Here is a 24,923-nt window from a genome sequence, read left to right as displayed (position 1 = left end):
CAAAAGACTGAAATTTGCCTATCAGCATCCTTTTTTCCCTCAGTTGGGTGACACACAAAGCAATTATTTCCTCCACACTTCCTTGTGGACAAAGTCAAATGGTTAGAGAATTCCTTCACAATATAGGAAAACCTCAGAGGGACTTTATCCACCTTTACCACTGCCACATACACTGAAATAATCCAGTCCTACAGTGTTTAAAATTTGAAGTAAAAGTCAAGCTAAAAAAATATTAAAAAGGGAGATGGCCCAGAAGAGGCTGCGTTAATTTAATCATTTGTTTCTAAAACTTGACTGATGTTTCTGAAGTTGTTTGCTTCTTTGTGAAGTAGCAGTTCTGGACACAATACATTGAGCAGGCAAGAACTGGAAAATAAAGGGATTGTCTGTGATGGAAAGAGCCACTAACAGAACGCAGAGAGATTGGTATCTCACCAACTAAGCACAATCTGTGTGCACTTTTATGCAGTTTGACACAAGAAAATAGTTACAAAATAATAGAAGTCCTAATGCCTTCAACAGCAACACCCAAGTGTGAGAGTGGGCACTAGACTGGCTCCCACCAAGTTTTCAACTCAGCTGTATAGATCCAAGGGGCTTTGTTACATTTCAGGTCTACCGGTTGCAAGAAATTTTAGCCCAAGTGGAGAACCTCACCATTTCATAAGGCATCTGGATAGCAACTACTTCAGACTAGAGGTGGAAGACTAGAAAAGCTCCTCCTACTGACAAGCTGTACCATCTAGCCAAAGGCATCTCTGCATAGATGCATTCAAGGCCAGGCTGGATGTGGCTCTGGGCAGCCTGGTCTGGTGGTTGGCAACCCCGTCCACAGCAAGGGGATTTAAACAAAGTGATCTTTGAGGTCCTTTTCAACTCAGGTCATTCTATGATTCTCTGCAAGAAGCTTTACCTGTCCACAGGCACCCTTGAAAGAGAGCCTAACAATTCTTTCTTTATAACTATCCAGTGTTTCTAAGTGGGGCTTGAAAAGGAGAACCAACTCAAAGGACTATCTTTCTGTATGTGGAATATTTGGGAAGGTCCCAAGTCTTTTTTCTCCCCCACAAGTTGCAGAGAACCCCTAAAACCTGGAGCCTACTTTCAGACACATAACAGAGGCTTCCCAGAGGGCAGCCTGCAGAAGACTGAAGACTGTGGGCTGTGTGCATCTCGCTCCACCACTTACACTCAAAGAAAGGCCACTCAGCTCTATTCTCCTTTGGGGACAGGGGTGATGAGGAGTCACAGGCAGCCTCTGACACTCCACAAGCACCCAGAGCCCAACCTGTGGTGAGGAACTGAACTGATTTTGCCACACAGGTTGCAAAAAAAGATGCCTGTGTAACATTGCAGCACCATTTCCAGCTGCTGGCTGTCCCGCTGGGCAGCCCTACTGGCTTCTGCCATGCTACAGAACCTGAGGAAGAGAAACACTGTTTTTTGAACCTGCTTTTTCATCTTTTGAGTCTGAAGGAGAATAAAAACAGTGCTCTTTCAATGGACTAGGATGTGGAAGAGGCCGAAGTCATGGAAGAGTGTCAAGAAATAAGAAAACCTGGTGTATAGTCAATGAATATAAAGATGTTATATAATTATGAGAGAAACAAGAGAGTTGGGCTAAGCAGATTATAATAACAAAAAGAGAATAGTTAGAAAGCTTACCCATGTCCTGGGCTTGCTGCAAAACTCCAGAGAAGGGATCTCCAGAAGAGATCCTTCCCCACTGGCAGTCAGCTCTTACATGACTCTAGGAGAGGTGCAGCCAGGCTCCATCCCTTCCTGCAGCACAGCTGAATTGCCTTCACCTGTGCTCCCGTGGCTGACTCATTGCTCACCTCAGGTGATCAATCAGAGGTTCAGGCTGTGATTCAGCAACCCCATACACATGGTCTCAAATCTTAACAGTTTTTAAGGAAGCAAGAAAGCAGAATTAATAACTAGATGTTGCTGTAATAAAAAAAAAAAAAAAGTTTGATTATCCTCTCAGCTTAGCCAGAACACTGTAAGATTCTCAGAGAGCTTTCTAAAGTCTACAGTTTTAACAGAAGCTGTTTTATTTCTCCTTGTCCCTTCATTTCTCAGAGGTCTTGTATGCAATGTGCAAGTGTAATGCTGTATGCAAGCAGATACAGACAGGAGCGACTCTCCTAACTTGTGTGTTTTAATAACACTGCCTGTTATTTACAAAACGCCCTCCACTCAAAAAATGGAGCGATCATAGATTACTTCAGTCACAAACTATGCAAAGTTCTGCATGATACTGTGTAATTTACAGCTCAGTCCACATGGAGAACTTTGTGTAGCTTACGTGAGGTTTTAAGCTCAATGGATGCTGGGCCTCCTGTGTTGCACTCTGCCAGCTCCTGCTCCCCTGCATGGTAGTGACATCTCATGCTTTTCCTCCCATCAAGCACTGGCCTCTTCACAACAGTCCAACCCTACACATTATTTGCCACTCGTCACGTGCAGATACAACTGTGTGTTCTAAAATACAGCATGTGTGCACAGAACTATTGTGTGCCACTTAACATTTCTTGCACTTGTAATGTCCCCAAAATGTACGCATTGGCAACAAGTCCAAGATACTGAAACTGCTGGATACACCCAGACTGACGGCTGGATATCTGCCTCTCGCTTATCCTGTGACTGAGGTATGGCTCTTAAGGCTCTTAAAACTTAAGAATTCGTGTTCAGTTTCAAAGGAGTCAAACTACAGCAGGAACAACCAGATCAATTAAACTTTTCTGAAAAGGAGCAGCCAACACACACAGAGATGCTTGTAGGAGAGGGTTTCTTGCTGCTGAGGCTGAGGCTGGTCCCACACCTGTGGTCTGCACCACATCACCATGTACTTCCTACTTATCACATACTTCTGAAAAAAAAAAAAAAAACCAAACACCCAGGAAATATTTTTTTGACGTTTGTTTTGGCCTATCTGGTGATTTACCCATCAGTTAAATACCTACAACAGCAGGGCTTGTATTGTTGCATTAAAGACAAAGGAAGACATAGTACAGATTCCAGGTTTATTCATACAGCAACACTATACATAAAACATCACTATTTTGATCTCACAGGTCTTAGTCCTTCTCTGCTTCAACTTAAACCTTACAATTATCACATGAGTAGGACTGAATGTTTCATTATTTAAGTCTGAAAATAAAAACAGCTTTCTGCAAAGTGAAATTGAATGAAGACAGCATTTACAAGTGTCCCAATATCTTACTTTTTCTCCTATAGAGTAACACAATAGGCAAAAGTATTTCCATTAGATGTGATCAGATCACATTTAAGCTAAGTCCCACTGCAGCCTGCACACTGTTTCTCCACTATTGCTGACAATATATTCCAAAATCTCAATTTTATACTTTTGTTTACATTTTCAGAACTGAAATACATTCTGTTGCCCACCCAACACAAGAGACAGATGTAAGCCAATAAAGAGCACCGCCAGAAATTTCATTTAGAACACAATCTAAAGTAATCACAAATATTTTGAAATGAAGTAATAGTGTAAAAACTAGCTAGCAATTACTCGTGCAGTGCCCTGTGTTCTACTGTAGCAGTAGCCCCTGTAAGAGCTCCCCCGATGGATCACCTAGATCTGGGTGCAGTGTCAATGTTTGCAGTGCCCCTTTTACAACAAACAGTGAAGACAACTGCCTGGTACATATTAATAAACTATCAAATACATCAGCAAGGCACTGCTTAATTTGCCTTTTAAGTAAATAGGCAGCTAACAAAAAATCTCACATATTTGCACTGAAATCTCTTACCTTGCAGAGTTCCAGCAATAACCAGCACATCAGGTACACTGCCAAGGTGGATTTTGCTTTCACATATCTTTCAGGCAAAAAGGTAAGGTACATTTGTACCAAATCCAGTTCTTCACTGCCAATGCTACTGCCAACGTTATTAATATCATCTCTCCCACCCTCCTGTCTTCTTTCTTCATCTTCTGCACCCAAACATTTGTTGAATTCCATTAAAAAAAAAAAAAATGTTTCCCCTTCTCTACAAAGCCCTGATCTTTCCAGTGACAACTGGGGAAAACTTTTATCTCATCTCAGTAAGGATATTCATCACTCCTCTGAAACTATGTAGCATTGTCTTTAAGCCAGCCCAAACAGCCAGATTATGGGAGAACTTTCTTTAAAGCGCGTTGGCTCCTTGCCTTTCTCGTACTGAACGACCTCTTGCAACCATGCATGCAGCTACAAGATAAATACAGCACCAGCTAGCCTTGTCATACAACACAAGAATACTCCTGCTGTTGCCAAGAGAGAGGAGAAAGATGCCATTTATTTAAAGAGCAAGCCCCAGCACCAGTACTCCCTCGTTTAGTTGAGGAGGGAAGGGGGAAAGATGAAAAATCTGTTTTCTTTGATTTTTTTTTTTTTTTTTTGCCAACTTCCCCAGAACAAATCCCAATTCTGTAAAAATAAAGAAAGAAATAAATAAATTATGTTCTTGTGGAGGAGGGTTTTCTCATTCCAGAGACTTCTAGCCACAGTAATTCATTGTCTGGGATGTTGAAGACGCCAAGCTTCTGAAGGCTATGCATTTCCAAAGGATAAATGAAGTCTTGCAGATGAACTAAGGCCAAGGCATTTTGAAATAACAAATAGCCCTCCCAAAGGCAAAAATATTAAGAAAATATGCAAGAGATCAGCTAAGCAATCAGCTAAGCAATTTTTAGCTAAACATGCAGCAGCTCATTTCTGCCTTGCGGCAGCTCAGATTTGCTGCTTTTGGTTACAGAAAGCAAAGATCTAAAGGTTTCAGTTTAATGGTATCAATTCTGAGAGTTCAACAGCATCAACAACTAAATACTTCATTTTCATCAACAAAGTCAATTTTCCTGATGTAGCAAAGTTAGACTTTTTTTTTTTTTTTTGGCACAGTGTTGAGATATTCAAGGAAAAAATCACTATGGCTTGCAGAAAAAAATTGATCACAAGCTATAATACCTTGGAACAGCCCTTTTTAATATACAGAGGATCTTCTGATACCTAAAGCCTCCATCACCTCAAAACACCTATAAGGATCAGATATAGCAGTTATTAACAAGTAACATCTAATTTTATAGTCTTTAATCATGTTAAGTACCACCTTAATCTAATCTCAATGATTTTTATAGGACTACTTGTGAGTTAAATGTTGTCTTAAAGTTAGAACGAGTGTTTCAGAAAATAAAAGGTTACTACACAGCCCAACACAATCTGGCCATAACAAATGGCAAATGAAATGCAAAGAAATTCCCACATTTGTTTTGTCTGACAAGGTATCCAGCTCACCTGGTTCCATTGATGGGTTCAGCTGCCACTATTTCCCTCTCCTTTCATATTCACACCAATTTGAAAAAAGAAAATACAATGAAATACAGAGCCAAACCTTTCTGTGAGTGCTCATTGCAATGATGAGGAGCATCATTTCTACTCCTGCAGGCAAGCCCAAGTACAGATGTTGAACTCAAACTGTCTCTTGCAACTACAGATTGGTTGGATAGCATCCCAGTGTTCACTCCTCCTAGCCTTATCCCTATGCTGCCAACAAGTGCCTGCAATTTCCATACGATGCTCACTCAGAACACAGCTTTTGAGTAATCAGCCCCTATCCGCAGCCCCCATCTTCTCCTACCTGCAGCTGTTTGATGCAGTGCTTGTGGAGCCATAGGTGTCAGCAGGCAGCAACCTGCAGTAGTCTTCTCTGCACAGTAGCAAGCACTTCTCACTCTTGATTGTGAGAGCAAGCCACTTCATGAGCTGCTGTTTAAATTATAGCGTATTATAGTACTGCAACAAAATCCACCTTGAGCACAAGGGTACACAAGCAGCCCACTAGAACAGCATAACGCTATGATGCGATGGAAAGCACAGCAATGACAGCAGGGAAGCAACCTGCAAAGCTGCAGCAAGTGAAAATAAGCCCAAGTGCAGCAGCCACAGACACTGGAGGAGAAGTGGGGGAGAAGGAGGGTGAAAGCTGCTGATGACTGCTGATCCTCACCAACCCCACAAAGGCAGAGATCTCCAGCAAGACACCCTTGCCCCCACTGCCACTTAAAGGAGGTCTGGGAAGGGGTGCATCCTGGCTCCACCCCTTCCAGTCACTCACTACACTGCATGCATCTGAGCTCCCCTGGGTTGGCCCTGCATTTCCACCAGGTGCTCAATCACTGCTTCAAGCTGTGACTGAGTATTTCCACTACAAACAGCTACAGCCTCCTGCCTGTGGAACAGGAGCCTTAAAGGTGCAGACAGCTCCAGATGACTTTAGGATACCCCAGAATGCAGAATAACTAAAGGTTTTAGATTTGTACCATGGAGATCACCCTGTAAAAATGGACCATGGGCCTTCTGATTAGCAAGACAACTCCAGTGGATCATCCTATATGTTATTACAAAGTGTATCTTACTCCCAGGCTGAATTTGCCTTGTTTTTACCTCCTGGATTTGTAATTTCTGTGCATATCTTTTCATCCTTTTTCCTCTTTCTTTCCTTTTTTGACTGCTAGCAATGTCTTCTCCCTGAAATAACAAATTATGAAGTTATCAAACAGACTTCACTTGTCTTTTAAATGAATGAAATAAAGTTAATTTCATTTCTCACTTGAATACCTTTCTCAACTTTCAGATTCTTCCCTTCACATTTTCCTGAATCACTAACAGTTTTTCAGCATCCTTTGGGAAGTATAAAATTCCTTTACTCCTCAGAATTTCCTGTAATTTATAAAAATAATAATAATAAATAGTTACTTTTTGTTATAATTGGATGAAATCTGTGCAGTTGTGAAGAATTAATTTCACTGCTGGGGGTCCCTGCCAAACATGGCAATTTTCTTTCCACAGCCTGCAGTTACAAGTCCAACATTTGTGTTGTGTTGAATTGTTGATTCATATTTGCAGACAGCTTTTCTTGCCAGATAGGATTAGAGTGCACGCCTCCAGCTTCTTCAGCACAAAATGTACTGCAGAAGAATGGGTCCTTTTGTTTTGTTTTGTTTTTAAAGTTAAAAATGATTCATAGCAGAAACATGATGTTACAGAAGGGTGCATGTAAGCCCCTGGTAGGTCATATCAGCTCCCAGTTCCCTGCTCAGTTCTGCCCACACTGAAGAACAGCTGCTCACAAGAGCTCAGGATAGGAGCATGCTTCCTGATCCCAATATTTAGTAAGTAAAAGAATATTTTTATTTCAATTACCTTATCTTCCATGGGTTTCAAACCATATTGTAAGAAAGGTTCCTGTAAACTGTACTGAGAAACTAAAGGATAATCTTCAAGCCAGAGTTTTTGCTGGCATCCTTAGACAGCCCATCCCTAACCTATTAACACCAGTAATTATTCTGAAATATTTTAAGAAGTCAAACATATTTGAATCACAGAATCATAGAATTGTTAAGATTGGAAAGACCAGTAAGATCATCCAGTCCAACCATCAACCCATGCCTACAACCACTCTAGACTACGTCACTCAGAGTGACATCTACCCTTGTCTTGAAAATCTCTGGGCACGGTGACTCCACCACACCCCTGGGCAGCCTGTTACAATGCCTCGCCAATGTCTCAATGACAGAATAATTTTTCCTAATATGCAACTTGAATCTCCCCTGGTACAGCATAAGGCCAGTACCTCTTGTCCTATCGCTAGTTACACAGGAGAAGAGGCCAAATGCCACCTCACCTCAACCTCCTTTCAGGGAGTTACAGAGGGCGATAAGGAAGGTCTCTGAGCCTCCTCTTCTCCGAACTGAACAACCCCACTTCCGTCAGCCACTCCTCATAAGACTTGCATTCCGGACTCCTTGCCAGCTTTGTTGCCCTTCTCTGGACGCGCTCCAAGGCCTCAATGTCTTTTTTTGTAGTGTGAGGCCCAAAACTGAACACAGTATTCAAGGTGTGGCCTCACCAGAGCTGAGAACAGAGCAGAATCACGTCCCTGCTCCTGCTGGCAACACTATTTCTGATAGCCAGGTTGCCATTGGCCTTCTTGGCCACCTGAGCACACTGCTGGCTTACATTTGTATGGTTGTCCACTAGCACCCAAGATCCTTTTTCTCCATGCAGCTTGCTAGCTTTGCCCCGAGCCCGAAGCATTGCTTGGAACTGTTGTGACCAAAATGCAGGACCCAGCACTTGGTCTTGTTAAAGCTCATATAATTGGCCTTTGCCCATCAACCCAGCCTGTCCTGATCCCTCTATAGGGCCTTCTACCCCCAGGCAGATCAACATCTCCTCCCAGCTCATTGCCAGCAACAAACTGAGGATGCACTCAATCCCCTCATCCAGATAATCAGAAGAGATACTAAACAGGATGGGTTCCAATACCAGCCCCTGGGGAACACTACTCATGACTGGTCACCAGCTGGATTTTACTCCATTCACCATAACTCTGTGGGCCTGGCCCTTCTGCCATTTCTTTATCCAGCAAAGAGTGTACCTGTTCAAGCCACAGACTGCTGGCTTCTCCAGGAGAATACTATGGGAGCCTGTTGGCGCTCAGTCGAGTTAGAGAGCTCTTACAGTTTCTTGTAGCATCAGAATAGTTCTCCGAATAGTTCTGCTTTATTGTGTTCAACAGACATCTTATATACCATTCACTTACAAGCCAGGAATTCCTGTCCCTCTAATCAGTTAATTGGCCTAACTTCTCCCAAAACACAGTGATAAAGGATGAAAGGTTTCTTAAGTGTGATAAGATTAACAGTGCATACAAACAGAACCTCCTGTTTACCCTTAGACACAAACAGATCCCATTTGCTCTCTGTCTTACACTCCAGACTCCCAAAGTTTCACAGTGATAGGGTCTATCAAGGAGTCTGATAAACTCTTTGCTGACTTGCTCACAGTTACATCTTCCCCCACAGGAGACAGTGTCAAAGGCTTTGCTGGACTACAACAACAGCCTTTTCCTCATCCACCAGAGGGTCACCTGGTCATAGAAGGAAGTCAAATTAGTAAAGCAGGACCTGCCTGTCATGATGCCATGCTGGCTAGGCCTTATCTCCCAGCTGTCCCACACGCTGTGATCTGTGCATTCATGATCAGCTCCATGACCCTCCCCAACACTGAGGTCAGGCTGACAGGCCTGTAGTTCCTTGGATCCTCCTTCTCCTCGTTCTTGTAGATGGACATCACACTGACGAGTCGCTAGTCATTTGGGACCTTCCCATCTAACCAGGACTATTGCTAAATGATGGAAGATAGCTTGGCAATCACCTCCACCATCTCCCTCAGTATCCTCGGGTGGGTCCCATCAGCCCCATGGGCTTGTGACAATCCCAAACCCTGAAGATAACTGATCTGACCACCAAAGAAAGAAGCAAAGAAGACACTGAATACCTCAGCCTTTTCCTCAACTTTGTCAGTAATGCTCCCCACAGCATTTAATAAAGGACGGAGATTCTCCTTGGCTCTTCTTCTGTTAGTGTATTTATAAAAATATTTTTGTTTTATATTACAGTGCTGCTTTGATTAAGTTCTAACTGGGCTTTCTAATTTTTCCTCTTCGTATTCTAGCAACATTCCTGTTCTCTTCCCAGGTTGCCTGATCCTTCTTCTAAAGGTGGTAAACTCTCTTTTTTTCTCTGAGTTTCAGTGACAGCTCTCTGTTCAGCCCAACCAGACTTCTTCCCTGCAATCTCAATATTTGATATCAAACACTGTTGCAAATCTGTGCTCAAAAGTAACAAGAGGCTCTATAGAGAAGAGAAGAAATTTCAGAAAAAAGGAATTTTATAGAGACATACTTGGTTAGTGGAGGGCGTGACTACTTGAGCCTTGATCATGGCTTTGATCAGCCGTGACCCTTGACAGAATCAGAAGAAAGAGAACTGCACGAGTACAAAAGAAAGAAGTTGTGGTTAAGGCTGGATAAGAAGTTGCCTGCTGTCAACCAAACAGAGAGAAAGCTTGGTTGTGTGATTGCCGCATGTAAACCTATCAGCTGCAGAAATGTTACACGTGCTTTACGCCTGCAACCAGTCAGAATATGCTATGCACTATATTAGAGTTGTGCTTCTTCCAACAAAGGGTCTCTGCTATCACCTTCATAAAGTGTCCAAGTCCGTTCGATTCTCTTGACAGAATTTGTGAAAGGCAAGCTGCTACAGGTGATGAATTTGAAACATATGGTATCCATAATTTGAAGAGATGAGGTGTCAAGATGTAAGAATGCTGAGAAGTTGATCCAGTTATGATGGACAGATTAGTAACGTGACTGGTATGATTTAAATAAGGTGGAAGGATAAAGTAACCTCACACAATAAATGAACTGAGTTGTGTAAATCTCACTCAGTGCTTTCCAGATTCTACAGTGATTCCTTTCTGAAGTGGGGAGAAGAACACTCAAAGCTGATGCCACACCTCCCTCTTTCAAAGGCTCCAGCATGCAGTTAACCTTCACCTAACTGATAAGACTGCTCATCCCTGATGTTGAGGCCCAGAAAGCCCATCTATCTTAAATAGGTACTTTGTGGTTGTGTATCAAATTAAAACTCCAGGTCAGACTGGGTTATAGTAAATGTCTAGTTGCATACAGACTACAGCTTTAATTTGTATGTATTTACACTACTAATCACATGTATGCCGCTGTTATAAGCATATTTTAAATGAGTAATTGATGGTCACAGGTTCTAGTGGTGCACAGTCAAAAGGCCAACTGGAATGGCAATGTACAGCATTTTAAACTCCTTAAAACTATTGAGAGTTTATACGATTAAATCTTCAAATGAGGTGTAGCCCATTTCAATCCCATCATGATTGGTTATTCCTTTTAGCACTTAGTTCTAGCAGTGACAATATTAACAGATACTTGATTGTTGGCATTGATATCGGTGCTTTCTAGAATGTTTGCAAAAAGTAGCTACTTAAATCATACTCTCTATCATTTCATGTTATTCCATCATAACACAATGGTGATTTTTCTTTTTTTTTTTTTTTTAGTTTATTCATTTTTTAACCAGAAGAAGCTTAGAAGCTTTCACTTTAATTGTTATGGTAGATAAAAAGGGAAAGACAGGAGTAAATCCTTCCAGGATGAGACAGGTCAGGATCTGAAGCAGGATGTGTTTCCTTCTGAGGGAGATTTCACATCTCTACTAACCACTAGAGTTTTCTGCTCTTTCCCATTTGGACCTCGTGACCAACTCTGAGTATTTCCCTGCTCCTCACCTACCATCAGAAGGAATTTTCTTGCATTAGAACAGAGTGTTGTTTGGAGATGTAGGATTTTTATCATAAGTGAGCAACACGACTCCTTCACACTTATTCCAGTATTTCTGCAGCTAAGGATTAATATCCCATGACTTTTAAGAGATTCTGAGACCAGCCATCTTCCATTCTTTCCCTAACCACCTCTACCTTTCCATTACAGAAACTTAATAAACTTAAGGAAAAAGGATGATGCTAACCTACTTAGCTACTGTGTTCCTTGCCTTTCTCACTGCATTTTGCAAAATAGGCTGCTGTTTTGCTTTATTGCATGTCTTACCAAAAATTCTTATGATTCTAGCCCTACAAACAGCATCTTGGCTACCAGAGACTCTAGAAGGAGCGATCTTGACTGAGCAATTCCCCCAGACAGGGTAAGCCATGTGATATTTGTGATTATTTTGAACCTGCTGGCAATCTTGCATTAGTGCTTAGAGATTTATCCAACACCTAAGAACGCAGCAAAGCCTCCCTAATCTGCAGTGACCAAGGAATGCTCTGAAAGCAAACTGGAATTTGTTGGATTGTGTCTGTCTGGCTGAGCTATTTCCCAGCAGTTTGCTCTGAGCTTTGTAACACTTCATACTTATTCACAAATGCACAGCAGTATTTAGAATATTTTTTTGCACTTTTTTTTTTTGCATTTTTTTTGCATTTTTTTGAGTCACTGCTAGACTGCCTTCCATTAAAGCCTCCCCTAGATTACATACAGCATTCAGATATTTGCATTGGAGCTGAACATGTGACTACAGCACACATAAAATCTCCCATACTCGGTCTGATTTCTGTGCAGTAAAGGTACAGGTTTCTGCACACGTAAGAAAAAACACAGAGGAGCTTTGGAATTTGTTTGGTAGCCAGAGTTTATGCAGTGAACTCAATACCAATGAGGGAAACACCAGGATGGCAGATCTTACGAGGAAACACAGCCCTTGTGGTTGATAAAGCAGCACTGGATCACATGAAAAATATGAGGCTTTTCCAAATAGAGGCCTAGATTTGAAAGGATTCAGGGCTTTGGTTTATCTAAATGCAGGAGTTTTTGGACCACAGGAGCCTCAGGAAAAGGAAAAAAAAAAAAAAAAAAAAAAAGAAGAAGGAAAAATCTTTTGTGGCAAAGTAATAATGTTTTAAGTGCACTCTGATGCTGCTTGCTGCTTGTGGCAGGGTGAGCAGTGTCCTAGCAGGGCACTCACTGTGTTGCAGTACATCTGGTTCTCGTCCCAGCAAGCCTGAGAAGTGTGAAACTGGAAACTGGCTGTTTCCAAAGGAAGTTCAGCTCAGGTTTCAGCCAGAGGATTGTGGTCTGGTCTCACAGCTCGCAGTAGGATGCAACCACCCTGCCTGCGTGTCACTCTTCAGGAGACCCCTGGCCACCTGCTGGAGCATCCATCTTTGCTCCTAGCTTGTTAGAAGCACCCTGGGATTTGCTGTGGAGGAGCAGCAGTCAATGTGTGCTTTGTTCTTTCTCTGCTCTTGAAATCTTCACACTATCCTCAGAGAAAGAGGGAAGGTGCGCAGCTTTCCCCACACATCGCTGAGGCCCTGGCCAGATTTACCTCACAGCACTCCCACCCCAGCCCTGGGCACACGGGAGCAGGGCCCTGAGTTCTGCCCATGGCAGCCCAGCCTCTTGGAACAACCATGTCCTGCAGACACTGCCTGATCCCTAGGCATCCACTGCTCTGCTCTGCGCAGGAGCACGCCCCTGGCCCTGGGCTTCAGTCTTCAGCCTGCTCTCTTATGCCAGATTTAACCCTTGTTATTTTCCTTGTTTCATCATACGGTTACAAGTAATGAAGATGAAACACTCAAAGAGGTGTCTGGAAATGAATACTTCCTTCCAGGAGCCGACTTATTCATTTGGGAAGCACATCTTGCAAGGTAAGGGAGAGCTTTGGTCGAGCAGCTAGGTCAGGATTGACGCCTCAGGGAGGCCAGAAATTCCCTTCCTCTTACACTCTTCCCCTTCCCTTCTCAAAGCAGTGAGTTCCTACATTTAGAAGCTAATCCACTTTCCGAATGGCATAAGCTTGATAATCTACTAACTTCCTCAGGATAAAATTAGAGTATATAGTATTCTGATCTCAGTGTTCTGATTCTCCCAATGCTAATTGGCTGATGTACCACATTATCTTGTAGAGGAAAAGAATTAGGGGATAGTGCCTGTTTAAGCCTCTGATGTAGGCTGGGGATTTAAAAAAAATACATAAACTCTTCCTAAGCAGTAGATTTTTTCATTGAATGATAAATTTTCAGTGCTGGGTAATAGTGATCCATTAGCATCTTATAAAACAATAAAATGATGTTGATTAGAGGCCAAACATAACATAGAATCCAAGTGACTTTAATACATAATGTAACCAAAATACACATGGTAACTAAAATATAATACATAAAGCATATATACATCAAATATGATATATGAAAAATAGTTAACAAAATATGTTAAACGTAGCATATGTATCATAATTACATATTCATATACGCATGGTAAATTCTATTAATCTGCTACTCAGATTTTTCTAAACAATACATACTTCCCATTTCTTCCCTAATCTTGACCTCGACAAGTATGCATGAACTCTCTTTTTAGCTGCATATTCAAAGATGTACACATGTATATTTTATCCTCCAAAAGTCCCACTGCTCTATATCCTTTCCATTATGTAAAAGTCAGAATATGTATCATTGTTCTCTCTTAAATATCCCTGTCACACATCCTGTGCATTTCCTGCACACCATAAGGATTTACAATATCTTGCCACCAAACACTCCAACCTACTTAAAACAATTCTACATTTTAAGTGAAATAAAAGAATTGCTGTAAACTTTTTGCTAAGTTCACATCACTCATCTTTGTCTGGAGTACCCAAACTCCATATTGTACTCTGCTTCGGAAGGAATCCTGGCAGTGCATGTGGGATATTTCTTCCTACATTTTTCCCAAACATTTTTGCTGGTATGAGATGATTTACACTCTGGTTCCTTAAAGCAATAAGCGTTCTGTTCACTCACAGCAGTAAGTAGGATTTTATTAAGGATAATACAGTACCTGATACTTCATATCTGAAGTTTACATCTGAGTGCTGGGAGTTCCAGAAACCTCTGAAACTTGAGTGAACTCTGCACTGAAGAAGTAATGTCAAGGCTTTAGCAGAAAATAGCATTTTAAAAATAATCCTTCTCACGACACTCTGGTACATTTCAGTAAACCACAAGAGGGAAAAACCCTCTTTTCCTCTTTCAAATAGTACATAGTTATTTTCCTTTTTTAATTGTTTTTCTGATGTTACACGTGCACATAACTGGTCACTGCTTCTGTTTTTGTAAAAACAGGACAGGAAATAGATAAGAAATTTCATAGAAAAGGACCTGAAATTTTGTACTTACAAATGTCTGTGTGATTTTTTTCATCATTTATTTTAATTTGCTGTATTATTTTCTGTATTATCATCTGTAAAAAGAGAGTTGGTGAGCGAAGTTAATGAAGGTACGGAAGGTAGCACTGTAATTCCAAAAGGAAAGGGGTCATCACCTGCTACTTGTGCACTTATGATCAAGGATAAGGCAGCCAAGATCAGATTAGACTTAGGGTGTGAAAAAACTGTCCTGTTAAACTGACTCCAACCACATCTTTACAAAAAAAAATGAAAATTGTGTTAATAATGTATCTTACCCAGTTCTTTCTGGTTTATCACTTGGAAAAAGGAGGCAGCTGTTTTTTGGGACATAAACAGAGTTTTTTCTCTCCTTTAAAACAAAGTCAACTAAGTTCTGTTTTAATCCACCAATTTTTAGTATATTTATAATTTCTGCTACATGATAAATGCATGTGTTTGGACAGCATAGGACACACTGGAACAGGTTGCCCAAGGAGGCTGTGGATGCCCCATCCCTGCAGGCATTCAAGGCCAGGCTGGATGTGGCTCTGGGCAGCCTGGTCTGCTGGTTGGCGACCTGCACACAGCAGGGGGTTGGAACCAGATGAGCATTGTGGTCCTTTTCAACCTCTGCCGTTCTGTGATTCTATGATTCTGTGATACTATATTATGCTTACTGATATTTTGTTCGGGTATTTTCAGAATATCTTTCCCCAAGGAGTAAATCTTGCCACAGTAATGTAGAGTACCATCTACAACCCTGTTGCTTTAAGGTGATTAAAAGTTGCCATAAAATATACAAAGCATTTCTGTAAAATTCAAGAAAAATTATGGCAATGAAAAATAATTATACTTCCTCAAAATAACTTCACAAGTGAATGATCATTCTGCATATATCTGTGTATTAAAATATAGTGACGTTTTCTGTTGTAACATGGCAAAATATGACAGAAATACACTGTTTTTCTTAAACCTTCTTGTCATGGCACAACTTCCTCCAAAATCCTACTTTTTTTTTTGTTTTAAGAAGAGTATTATTTAACATCCATCTGAAAACATGGTTTCAAGGGCATGAAGTTGTCAGGAAGCACTAACTGCTGAGACAGGCTGGCATCACCAACTGCTGTGACCCCGCTGGTGGCATTTCTAGTGAAAAGTCCTGTTGAGTTTGACGCAGTTGCAACGTCCTTGTTATTTTGCCATGCAGTATAATATGTAGAAGTGGGCTGCATCCATATCTACAAGTGGGTTCTTCAGCAATCACCTGCAATACAAGCAAAAACATCCTAAGTGTTTGCATATTTGTCATAGTATCATAGAGTCACAGAATCCTTAGACCTGTGAAGGCCATGTAGTCCAGCTGCCCTGCAGTGCACAGGGACACCACAGCTGGATCAGGTTGCCCAGGGCCTGATCAGCCTAGCCTTGAAAGTCTCCATGGATGGGGCATCCACCACATCTCTGGGCAACCTGTGCCAGTGCCTCACCACCCTCACTGTAAAAGACTTCTTCCTTATATCCAACTAAATCTCCCCTCTTTGAGCTTGAAGGCATTTCCCCTTGTAGCCCAGACCCTGCTAAAGACTCTGTCCCCTTCTTTCTCATAGCTCCTCTTTGGATACTGACAGGCCAATTATTTCTGATATTTTATTTAACAACATACTGTTGAAAGAATGAAGGGAAAATGAATGAAGGAGAGATCAGACACTGGCTACCACCAGAGTGCTACTTTGTTGATTCAAAGTAAATAGTATTTCAGGCACATAAAATGGCAACATTTAGTATGAAAACCCGCCTCTTCCTGGACATAGGTAAATATTTTATTGGCATCGAGATATCTACTGCTATAACATTCACTGAGAATATTCTAACAGAGCAGAGTGCAATGCTGTGAGGTATCCTGTTCCCTTCCTGTCACATCTGTGTCTGCTGCCTGCTTTGACAGCAGTGATGTAGAAACAAAGCAAATAGATGTGGAGGGAATACATCTGTTCTTCTCTGGAGTCTTTAATGTGTGCTCTTCCAGGAATCTCTGCCCAGCAGAGCCCTTTGCAAGGGTTGTTCAGTGACTGCTTCATGGGAAGAAAGGCACGAACTGCAAGAAGCCCAGGATTAGGTGTGGTATGAGGGATTCAAGAGGGCCACTATAGCTGTACTCGAAATAACATCTAAAGAGTTCCTAAGCTTCAGTATGCCAGAGATAGCCATCATTGCTTATTTGTTATTTTTCAAAAGTATCTAAGGCGGGTTCTTAGCAGGAATTGTCTGTGGGAAGAGTAGGCTCATCCTTTTCTTAATTGCCCCATGCATAGAGTCCTCTGTGTGCCACCACCCTGAGAGCTCTCCTAGGCAGCAGCACAACCAGCTCTTGGAGTGATGGCACTGATTCCAGTGCCCAGGAGCAGCCACAGCCCTGCCTGCCTCGGCAACACTTCCCGACCTGGGCAGGCTCCTAATCCTCTGAGAATCTCAAACACACATTGCAGCACTATTTGGCTGGCCAGCACAGCAATCCTTGATCTGATGGCTGATTTTCCATGGGTTAAAAGGATCAGTGAGCCCATTTCATACCCAGCCCTGTTCAGTGAGCCTGGAAACAGCAGAAGCACTGCCAGCTCTTGCTGTGGAGGTGCAGGATGCCACAAGACACAAAGTACCGGCGGAACTCTGACACCAAGTGGCTGCTCACTCAGCTTCCAGACCCTGCAGTGCAATCTCTGCACATCTCTGCTATGGAGGCCTCCAGCAGGGGGGCCTCATTGCATGATTTTTACATAATTGATATGTTTAAGTCATTGGGCTTCATACGCCTAGAGTGATGAAGCCAGACCAGCTGGGGGTAGCCCCTCAAGTTCTGTCACTCCTAAGATTTTTTGCTAACAAGTTCATTTTCTTTTCCGTGCCCCTGTTACTCAGAATGCTTGCCAAGAATGAGAGTTTTGGCACTTGAACTGGAATTCTGCCATTCCCTGAAAAAACAAGGATGTTTAGCAATTGTCTGGAAGAACGATCTGAAAGCTGCTAAGTGCAAAGGCATTCTCATCTGCTGGAATCGCTGTGATTTCTTTCCAAGTTCTCTGCTATGTTCCCAGTGTGTGTCCTGCCATCGGGAAGGTATTTTTCTATCAACTCATAAAGTAGTGGAGTTTGAAGATCTCTAAAGCATCATCTGCTCTGAAAAATCTCACCAAAGCCCTGTTGCTCTGGTGAAACATCCTCTTTACAGTGAGGTAAGTAAGATTCAGGGTGGTGATGTGCTTCTTCAGAGTACTACACGTCACCATCAGAGTTGCTAATGGGATAACGCTGCTGGGTTGTGCTTCTCAGAAGCCCAGAAGGAAAGGCCAGGAGGTCATGCAAAGTGTGAGAGATATCCACCATGCAGGTTTTACCTGATTTGCTCTGAAATCAATACTTTGCCTGTGATCACTGAAAAAATCTGACAGCATCTGTGAATACTTTGAGCTTCATGAGAATACAAAAAGGATCCTGAGAATACAGCGTTCCGATACACGCGTGTCCTTTTTCTAGCTGTATCAGATGGGGTAGACTGGCTGGTGCAGCATTACTGACCCAGTTGAAGCAGGAATGACTGCCCTCCATGGAGCAGTGCATTATCAGCCCGTGAGCACAAGGTGGCACAGCAGAGTAGGACTACAGACCGATGAACAAGAAAGGAATTCGGAAGATGCGGTTCATGTTGCAGTTTTTGTCATATCTCAGCTGTCCCTGCAGATTGAAACTGTGGGATATTCTCAGTGATGTCCCAGCTCTCAGTCCTTCCTTTTACAGCCACATTTGAAGATTTATCTTGTTTCTGCTCTGTTTATTGCTGGAATTTCTAAGTCTTGCTGTACATCCTTGGAATTTCTTTATTTGTTTTACTTTTTGATTCATCTAGTTCTTCCAGAGGTTGCCTAAGAAACATAACACGATCTAATCTTTTGTTTGCTGCAGTGGAATACTGGCCCTTTAAGGCCAGAAGGGATGTTTTGCAAGATCAGTTGCTCATCTGCCTAAGGGAATCTGTTTAAAAACATTTGATATAGTCTCTGCTAGAAAGAAGAGTGTCTTGGGAGCTATTAACCTCAGAGGCAAGCTAGAATGGAGGGCCACAGATCCCTTCAAGGGCATAGAGTGAAGAATCTTGTAGCGGGACAACAGAAGGTTTCTCTTTCTCTCATCTGAGACAAAGAATCATAGAATTGCCTGGGTTGAAAAGGACCACAGTGACCATGTAGTTTCAATTCCCCTGCTATGTGCAGGGTCACCAACCAGCAGACCGGGCTGCCCAGAGCCACATCTAGGCTGGCCTTGAATGCCTCCAGGGATGGGGCATCCACAACAAAGAACAAAGGTATGGTAGTGTTCTGAACCCCAGAACTCAGAGTGATGAGATGAGTGAAGAGTTAACCAGGTATGTGAAGGAGCACTGAGCTAATGTGTGCTCTGCAAGGTAGGAGAAAAGCCTGCTGATGCAGCTGAAGGGGAGCAGGGGTTGACATTCTAAATCAAGGCAGTCAGAACTGGAAAGGGGAATCGAGGCAGGCTCTTTGCAGGAGATACTTCTACCATGGAGGAATGCCCTGAAGCATTCTTCATCTAGCCTGGCCATTTGGATTGCTGTAACCTTGATGTCAAGGTTATTTAATAGCTCTGCTTCAGCATTATCACGCAGAGCTGATTGTTCTAGCTGGTTATGTAGACTGAAAGTTAGCTGGGAATTTTTTCTTGTAATGACTTGCAGATGGACAGTAAACAGCTTTTCAAAACTTGTGAATGCTATAAGAATTCATTTTTACTGGAACAAAAACAACAAAAAAAGTATCCAGAAAAATAGGAAAAATGCATGGTTTCCTAGATTGCATCACTTGCCCATTAATAGTACAGAATTGATCAGAAGCATGAGGCACAAAATAGATAATCTATTTCATTAGTCTGCCATGGAGTTATTCAGAAAATCTCATGAAAGAAAACATTTTTAAAATACCATCATCAGTAATTGGCCCATTTTTAAAACAGCAAAATATTTTGCAGGAAGGATTTTCATTTCCCAATCAGCTCAGTTTCTCAGAGCATGCGTCACTTCTGAACGGTGCCCTGAGCACACTCCTGCCCACTAACGAAAGTAAGTGCTGTGACTGCTGATTAGAAGCATGTTTTGTAGAAGCTTCCCAAAATACTGGCAGTATTAGGTTGGATTGCAGTCCTGCTGAAGACTGACCAAAAAGAAAGAGTGTGCAGATATGCTGGTGATCATGAGTTATGGGTAACTCTGCATAAGGTTCTAAATCCATCCTTTGTGTAATATTCTAACTATGAACACAGTGCATTTTTTTGCTTGTAGACCTCACACTGAGTTGTAGTGAGTTTTAAAATGGAGTGCAAATTCTACTCCTTGACTTTCTCCAGCCTTTGTATGCCACTCCAGAGATCTTAAACCAGTATTTTCTAAGCAGAAGAGAGAAACAGCCATAGCACAAAGGGTACGGCTGTAGTACTGAATGTTCCATCACCCAGCTGGGCACAGATCAGCACTCTGGGGTGTGACCTGACAGCAACGTTGTAAGAAAGACAATCTGCCACTCTCGGGGAATCAAGAAGCTGTACTGTAAAAACATTTTCTGCTGTTATAAGCTACATCTGCCAGAGAACGCTGTGCCAGCATAATATCCTGCGTGTTGTAAGACATAATACCTGTGCTGACAAAGCACTGTCCCAGCCTAAGCTGCTAGCTCTTCCTTTCCTCTTGCTGCACAATAGAAAAGGCACAGAAAGAAAAAAGACTTGACTCTTTGCTGGAGAATCACAGTTGTGCAGTCATAACGGGGTCCTTGTTTGTACTGCTGGGAACCAGATCTGTTTTTATTTGTCCCCATAATTCAGTGACAAATTGCAAATGTTCCCTGCCTTTCTTAACTGCATCTCATGTAGTTCACCTGAGACAAGTAGTTTTCTCTATCTTCATGACCGTATTCCTTCTCTAAATCTTTTCTTTTTGCAGATACATACTAAAAAATTTCAGATCAGAAGGAGAGTTAGTAGAAGTACTTTATGAGCATGTAAGCAAACAGGATTATCACAATGTGATAATGTAACTGATATATTAGATAGAATCTTCCCCTGCTCCATCCCAGCCCATCTTTAACACCAACTTACTTGAACAACATCATTCTAATGTGTTTCTCCTGGAGGAAATAGTGTCTGAGCTTTGTTGTGCTTTCATAGGCACCCAGCTGTCCCTGTAAGTTACAATATCACCACATATTCAGTGCACATGATTACATGGGCAGGATCGGACTGTCAGAATTTGTATCTGTAATCTCTGGTTCCAAATGAAGTTTGCTGTTTTGCTGTTTGCAGCTTGTTCCCACCCTCATTGTCTGCTTCACAGCTCACATTCATCCTCTGAGTCAAGGTCATAGACAGTCTGAAAATCAATTTCCCATGCCTCCATTCTGCCTTCCTCAACCTTAATTCTTATCTCTACGAAAGAGCTGCCAGCACAGACCTAATATCTGATGCACTGAAACAAGTTCACATGTGCAAAATCTTTGCCAAATAGGAGGCTTATAATTAAGTATTCTGTAAATAATCTCTTCTTCTAGCTATCACGAGCATTTCAGATTATTTTTATTGGATACTCATTCAAATCTTGCCAGTGCTGCATTTTGCTGATGTTGATTGAAATGGTAATGAAGGCAGTAAGGCCCCTCAAATTCTTCAGTTTGTCACAAAGATGTAATTTACAGGCAGTTAGCAGTGTCACAATTGCATCTGGCTCATCAGCTGCTAAGGACCAGCTAGCTGTGTCTGCAGGGCACGGCTGGCTTGGATTGCAGTGAATCCTGCTTCATCCTCGTGTGGCACATTTGTGGTATGTTTGTTGACTTGCTAAATTTGGGGTCAGCAAAAAAGACCCTAATAATCATTTTAGCAGATAACAGATTTGTATAAGCACGTTTGCAATTATTTTTCCTAAGCCAGCTCCTTTTCTTTTGCTAGTCAAAGCCCACTGTTCTGCCAGATTCTGCAGTGCTCTGCCTTAATATTCTTTCAATATTTTCACATCCAGACCATGTCTGCATCTGGCTTGCTTTGTGCATAAAATCATTTTATCCACATGACTTATACTCTAATTCATGTTCTGTTCATTTTACTTCCAGATATCAAAACTGTCCTTTCCCCTGGCTTTGGAGAGCAGAATATTGCCTGTTGTATCCACTCAGAATGTTGTCACAGAGCTAGTATTTTTCTCTCTGTTATGCTAGCTCAAATGTCTGTTGTTTTGCATGCGTTCCCTGACCTCTTTTATTCTGTAACAAGAGCATTTTGTAGTTAACCTCCCTTCCAAGGCTTCTGATGGCCAATCTCTGCCTTGTCAATTGTCTCCTAGTCTACCTAGATATTGATTCCCATTTATGATTAACCAACAGTACTAGCCTTCATTTGCTCCTTGTTACTGTTCCAATGAAACGAGTAATGTAATATTTTGTCCTAAGCAGATTGCTCTGGTTGGAAATCCGCCCTACAAGTAAGACAGCACTAGCTGGCACTTCAGTTTCTGATGGTTGAACTGGTAGCATCTCGTTGTTCCCACATACTCACACAACTTTCAGTATCCATCCGTGGATGTTTGCTATTATTCCTTCTAGACTTCATTTCTAGTTCTTTGGGACAGATACCCCTAAACTATCTTTGTTTTCCCCTTAGCACAGGCAGAGAAGAAGGGTAAGGGGAAAGAAAATCAGACATCCAGGTATGGAATATGTGGGCACAGTTGCAACAGAAACGTCTACAAGATTATCACTCCTTGATTTTGCAAAACTAAAATTGAAATCGAGTCTTGCTGGAATATTGTCTATGGTCAACTAACCTCAGTGTTGTAGCTTACCAAGTCCTGCTCATTTTCACCTCCTTACTCTATTTGTTGTGATATTTCTTTGGCAATAAAGAGACCTGCTGTTAGATCTATATGAAATGGGCTTTTAATAAATTTCATGAAGCAGTAATGTGACATGCAGATAAAGCAGCGTGGAACAACTTCAAATTTAAATAAAGTGAATGCTTACATTCTCAGGAACAAATGAATTTCATTCTCTCTTGCTGAAGAAAGTCAGAAAGAAAGAAATAGAAATAGAAAGAAATTATCAGGTGTTACATACGATGTCAGTGGTTTCATTTTGAGTGATGATGAAATAGGGCAAATCCACCACTGCTTCCATCTGAAAGTGTCAGGTCACATCTCACATCAAATGTGAGAATATAAAATGGAACCTTTTCCAACTCAGAATTGAAGTTAAGTTGTAGAACATTCAGGAGAGGAATGAGACTTCTTGGGGCAGCCTCTTACATTGACAGAGGAATGTTTTCTTCCAGAAACCCATGGAAGGGTCCCACCTTGCATACCAGAACCCTACCTTCTCACAGAATGGCAAGGCATGCAAAAATAATAGCAGCTCCTCAATGCCAGGCTCATGTGCACTGCTTCATGGCAGAGGTCTGAAAGCTCACTGATGTCTCTGATGTAAATTCAGGAGTTTTCTGCCACACTCAGAAGGAGATAGTGCCTCTGTGAACTCTAAGGCTGTGCAGCCCTCATGAAGAGGTCTCAGGACACATTAATCTTTTTTACAGAAGATAAATGTATTATCAGGGAAAATTACACCCTCAGAGGGGCTTATGAGCTGATGAAACTTCTTGTTTCGCTCACAGCTATCTGATTGGTGTGCTATAGAACACTTAGACTGAGGAATCCATCTGCATCTCTGAGGCTTTAAAAACTCTTGTGGTGTTTAAAGAGCAGTAGCCTAGAGATGCCCCAAAATCATAAAGCTGAAGAGACCAGGGAAGCTGCTGAGATGCCGAGATTCAGCCCAGGCAGTCCAGGTTTGAGGTCTTCTGATAGGTATTCACATGACAGTAGCATCCAATCCAGTAAGAACGTGGTTGTTAGGGAAGCACTGCTCTTGTCACTGTGTTCAGCGCTTCACTGGGACTGCAGAGTTCTGCTTTTGTTACCAGCAGGGCTGTTGGGGCAGCTGGGGCAGCTGAGTGAGGATTCTCAGAACTTTGTGTCTTCAGGCACTGGGGATCCTACCTTGTGGTTTTCCTTTCCAATCCTACAGGCTAATTTGTTCCATTGGCAACAGGAATATTGTCTCTAGATGACCTTCCCACACCTGGTGACTGTGTTTCTAATCATAATTCACACATTTAACCTTCTAACAAGCAGCCTAAGCATTAAAAATGCATGAGCCCTTGGTAAGGGGGGACAGCTAAATGGCTGAAGTAACACTGAAGATGTGGTGGACCTGAATTATTGATAGAAAGAGTGGTTTTCCTTTCCTTTTAGCTACTGAATAATACATTAAAAGCTGCACAATAAGATTATTTTCATTACTCACATAAATGACTTGTTCAGTATCAAAGAATGAGGAGAGCAAATGAAAAGCGCCCTGGGGTGGCAAACATATTACACTTAAAAAATTCATCTTCTAGTGTATTTATTCACTTTGGATTTATTTTCCAACAAATGTTTTGTTTTAAAAGATATATTAGGGAACATTTCCTATAATTTACGGACTGTGAAGTTAGTTTTGAATTCCTTGCGTGTAACTGATGCTGCCAATGAAGTTTATCAGTACAGAAAAATTGATGTGTTATTTATTACTGCTGCCAAGAGATGTTGTGGATGCCCCATCCATCCCTGGAGGTGTTCAAGGCCAGGTTGGATGGGGCCCTGGGCAGCCTGGTCGAGTATTAAATGTGGAGGTTGGTGGCCCTGCCTGTGGCAGGGGGGTTGGAGATTCATGATCCTTAAGGTCCCTTCCAACTGGGCCATTCTGTGATTCTATGTGATTATTAGTGGGTGCACTAGTGGGTGCTATCCTAAATAAAAAATTGCATTTAGGAGTTAAAGTTACCAGGCAGATTGATTCCTGCATATCCTGTCCTTACAGTTGTTCTGTTTTGGAAGACCTCATTATCCCTACATGCAGTACGCAACGCTGAGATGTCACTATCTGCATAGCATGATGGGTGAATTGAGTTTGTTCAATTTTGCTTTTCCTATTTAGCCTGATTGCAGTAAAAATAACCCTTATGTAAGTGTTTGCAGGAATTAATAGTCTGTTTGGCTTTCAACGCTGCCTGGGGCTATTAGATCTCCTGGCTGTTATTAATGTACCCAGCAAGAGTCCTGTTGCAGATTTCTGTTAATCAGCAGCATTCTTACTGCAGGCAATAGACCATGGCTGCCCTGAATGGTGGGTAGATAGCTGCTTAGATAGCTGCTTCTACATTTCCCCTTGTGCTGATGCAT

At 41.9% G+C, this 24,923-nt stretch overlaps 1 protein-coding gene across 1 annotated transcript in view; it reads right to left on the bottom strand.

Moving 5' to 3' along the window:
* Positions 1-13,547: 13,547 nt before the first annotated feature.
* Positions 13,548-24,923, bottom strand: part of AMER3 (APC membrane recruitment protein 3) — a 35,515-nt gene continuing 24,139 nt past the window's right edge. Inside the window, exon 3 of the mRNA XM_010716350.3 lies at positions 13,548-15,863. The gene's annotated coding sequence lies outside the window, so the exon portion shown is untranslated. The remainder of the gene's footprint in view (positions 15,864-24,923) is intronic.

This window comes from Meleagris gallopavo, chromosome 11 (assembly GCF_905368555.1).
Source record: "Meleagris gallopavo chromosome 11, MGAL_WU_HG_1.1, whole genome shotgun sequence".
In the NCBI taxonomy this organism is placed as follows: domain Eukaryota; kingdom Metazoa; phylum Chordata; class Aves; order Galliformes; family Phasianidae; genus Meleagris; species Meleagris gallopavo.
The sequence above is the reverse complement of the archived record's forward strand: the minus strand, read 5'-3'. Positions and strand labels throughout refer to the sequence as shown.